Source organism: Nasonia vitripennis (genome assembly GCF_009193385.2).
Source record: "Nasonia vitripennis strain AsymCx chromosome 2 unlocalized genomic scaffold, Nvit_psr_1.1 chr2_random0006, whole genome shotgun sequence".
NCBI classification, from domain to species: domain Eukaryota; kingdom Metazoa; phylum Arthropoda; class Insecta; order Hymenoptera; family Pteromalidae; genus Nasonia; species Nasonia vitripennis.
The window spans coordinates 500,178-504,012 of record NW_022279613.1 but is presented as its reverse complement, the minus strand read 5'-3'; the positions used below and the strand labels follow the sequence as shown (position 1 = coordinate 504,012).

Sequence of the window (3,835 nt, the reverse complement as noted above, 5' to 3'; positions counted from 1 at the left end):
AATCAGCTGATGGTCATCTACCTTTTTTCAGTAGGGACTAGTATGGCTGCCAAGTTATACAAGTATCCAAACATAATTTATATGATGATAAATATCAAATTATATAAAAGTTAATTAAAAAATGTTGTTATATTACTTAAATATTTCAAATAATATGCTCATAATTTTTCTTCATACTCTCAGTTTAGAGATTTGTACAATCTACCTTAATTTGAAAAAAAATCTTAAAATATAATTATGTAAGTAAAATGTTATGTTTTATAAAGACAAAAACAGAGATGAAAAGATTTTTTTCTCCTGTACATTAATAATAGAAGAATTATTCTTCTTTCAAAGCTAACTTTGGCTTTGTCAAGTTACCTGAAATTTAAGTATGAGATCTTACACAAGATTTTTCAGTCTGGTTAATACAAATTAGCCCTGATATGTGTGCATAACCAAAAATAATCAAATAGAGTTCTATAAGATTAAAACTTTTGATGCTCTTCAAAAATATTACTTTAAAGGTATCATTGTTCATGGAATCCTATCAGCCTGCATACAACTTATGGACGAACTTTCAGGTCATCCCAAAATTATTGATTGACATTTGAAAATCAAGATACATCCATCATGAATTAAAATCGTCGAATCTATAAAAAAATGTTCTAATAATAAGATCACGTTTGCTTTTTAGATTAAATATACTTTACCAATATCAGGTAAGAGTCTGCACATATAGGAATAAATTGTAAAATATAAAATTGCTCTAGTACGAACAAGCCACATATTTCATATGGGGAATGTAAAATGAACATTTTGTGAAGAAGTAAATATGTAATTTTTTAAATAAAATTGTAGTGTTTGAAAAAATCAATAATTGCTCTGCGCCTTAACAAAATAAAGAAAATAAAAATTAACCTATCCCAATTGTGATTCCACTTTGATAAAGGTAGGCTATTACTCAAGGACTTTCCTAAATATATACCAAAAAGTGAATTTGTCGAACTAGTATGGTATATTATACCACTAATTACTACGCCAACAATTACGGCAGATAATTTCTGGAATTTTGAAAATTTTGTCATTTTTTGAACTTAAAATTAATTAAATTATATTATTAATTAATTGAATTTGTTTTAAAAAATGTTATTCTCGATCTTTCTAAGAACATAAGGTTATGGAGTTTAGAGTACAGGAGAGGAAACACCGTCTTAATTTTTTTCTTCCAAAGGCATAAGGAATACGAAAAAACAGAGGAACAGTGATGATCAGCCAGGAATAGCGCCCACCCATCACCCCCCCCCCCCCACCCAGATAACATTGCGCAGGCACAATGCAAGCATGATGCCCAAATTGTGGAGCACGCCGTGCTTGCCAGGTACTTCCACATATGCTCGTCATATGCTCTGCATGTGAGACTTGTGAAGTTAGCGCCCGGAATAAATAAATATTATTTATTAACTTACCTTACGGAAAACGATTCCTCCTCACTTGCGGAAATAATCTCCACTCAAATTTTCACTTGCGGATTTTCCGTTTTTCAATAAATGTAAAAAGAAAACCGCCGATTCAGGCGCGGCGCTAAAACTATACTTGATGCTATTACCTCGAAAAACAACATTTTGACATAAATTTTTTATTGAATTCGATTCCTCCTCATTTGCGGATTACGTAGGAATCATTATTATATGGATTATTAATTAAAATAATTTAAAAAATCATATAAATTTTACTCGGGAACCTGGTTTATTTTTAGTGACTTTTGTTCCGTCCGTTCCGATATTCCAATAATATCCCTAAACGTGCCTACAGGCGCTGTGACGATAAAAGTAATGTAGAATATTACGGAAAATCGGTGTAATCTGGCCTGAATATAAGTGCATAAATCGTTTCCTCCTCACATGCGGATTATCGTCCAATAGTTGAAAGATGCCATTGAGCTGCATTATTATTGAAAAATATCGCCTAAACATCGCCAGCCACATAGGCCGATGGGTTATGTAGCATCAGCTGATTATTGTTTTCGTCGTGTAGCTTTGGCTCTGCAGTAATGACTGGACGTTCTGGATTATCTCTGTTTCTCATCACGGTTTGCTGAATATTTAACATCAGATAAGTATTACTCTATCAACATTTTTACAATCTGTGTAAAATTGTTCCGGGTACTTTGTGTTTTTCTATTTTTTTTTCAGGATTTTAACGCTGCAAACACAGAGTCGGATGGACGCTTTAAGGTTAGAAATTAAACACTTTACTCAAAATCATGTCTTATTTACTATTTCTTTTATGAATTTCAACAATAGTATTATAACAAATTTGCTTAATCTTATCAGATTCAAGTTTTATAATGTTGTCGAACATACAGTAATGAAGCTATTTTACACATCACAGGAAATTTATCCACTATTATCTTTTTGCAAACTGTTTCAGCTAATCCATCACGTATTTCCCATGTATTTTCACTATGATTGAAAATAGTAAAATAATGGGCTAAACCTCCACTAACATTTGAACCGGTGAACGCAATAAGTCCTGATAACGAGTAATTAGCATCCCTTATTTTTATAACCTTGGGAATCTCTTGAATATTGCTCGCTGTATTTGATCTAATACATTTATTTTTCAGATTTTCTACTACATCATCTCTGTAACAGTCTTCTGTGTCTATTATTAAATAGGAATGTTATTAGTCAAACTTGCATAGTTAGAACAATTTTGGCAATACACGTTTGTATTATGTAAAGAATTTGTTATTTCTTTTTCCAAATAAGAGATACCATTTGTTATGATTGATAACAAATTAGGTACTATTACAGGTACAGTTTTTGATGATCTATATTGACAAAGATGACAATATATCTCTTGGGTGTTATTACAAGAAGATTCCGTAAGGATTGAAAACAAATTATTTACATTCTAGTTACAATTTAATTTCTTGGGCAATTCTTTTGATGTTTTAACTTGCAACATAACACGTATTCTCTCTCTCTGTAAAGATAGTCAATGGAACATTTGTTAATAAGATAACATAACAGTATTTTAAAAACATTCAAGTTATTACCTATATTTACTGAATTATCTAATAAGTTCTACATTTCACTTTCTTTTTGTACCGTAAGAATAATAAGTTCAAATATGCTATCAAAAGGACAGGTATGGATAACTGAAATTAATACATCATTGTAATTTATGCGATCCATCTTATTTCCATTTATCAGAAATGTGTGTTGAGATAAGTCTATAGCATTTATTTGAATTATACAAGATTCTACTGGTTAATTTTGAGTTTTAATAATAGTTTTACTTGAACTTTTAGTGATATTCGGTGTAGTAACTTTTTTTGTTGAATGTTTCTTATCTGTACTACTGTAGTTTTCTCAAGTTTTGAATTAATTAAAGTCTCTTGTTTATGCAATACAGGTAATAACTTTGATTGGAATTTACTATTTTCAACAATTTTACTTTCAGTCGTTTCATGAAATGGTAGACTTTCGGAAGATTCTAAATTGGAGTTTATAATTTCTAAAATTTCACTGTTATGTAATTCTTCATTATAACTCATTTCCTGATCAATTACTTTAAGTGCTTCATTTTCACTTTTATGCAATTCTTCATTATAATTCAATTCATGATCGATTACTTCAAGTGCCTCATTTTCACTTTTATGCAATTCTTCTTTATGAGAAACCGAGAGGTCTGACATTTGCATAAAACTTGATTCGTCATCTAAGGTTTCAAGTGTTTCATTTTCATCAATACAGAAATCATATTTTTCATTACCTAAACCCATCAAATTTTCATTTTGATGAAAATAACTTTCATTTAAATTTTTTTTCTCAGATTTTTTTAATGA

At 30.1% G+C, this 3,835-nt stretch overlaps 1 long non-coding RNA gene across 1 annotated transcript; it reads left to right on the top strand.

The window, feature by feature from the left end:
- Positions 1–2,042: 2,042 nt before the first annotated feature.
- LOC116416464 lies at positions 2,043–2,663 on the top strand. The gene is made up of 3 exons (XR_004226880.1): positions 2,043–2,216; positions 2,413–2,524; positions 2,609–2,663. It is a non-coding gene; the product is annotated as an uncharacterized LOC116416464 (long non-coding RNA).
- The last annotated feature ends 1,172 nt before the right edge of the window (positions 2,664–3,835 follow it).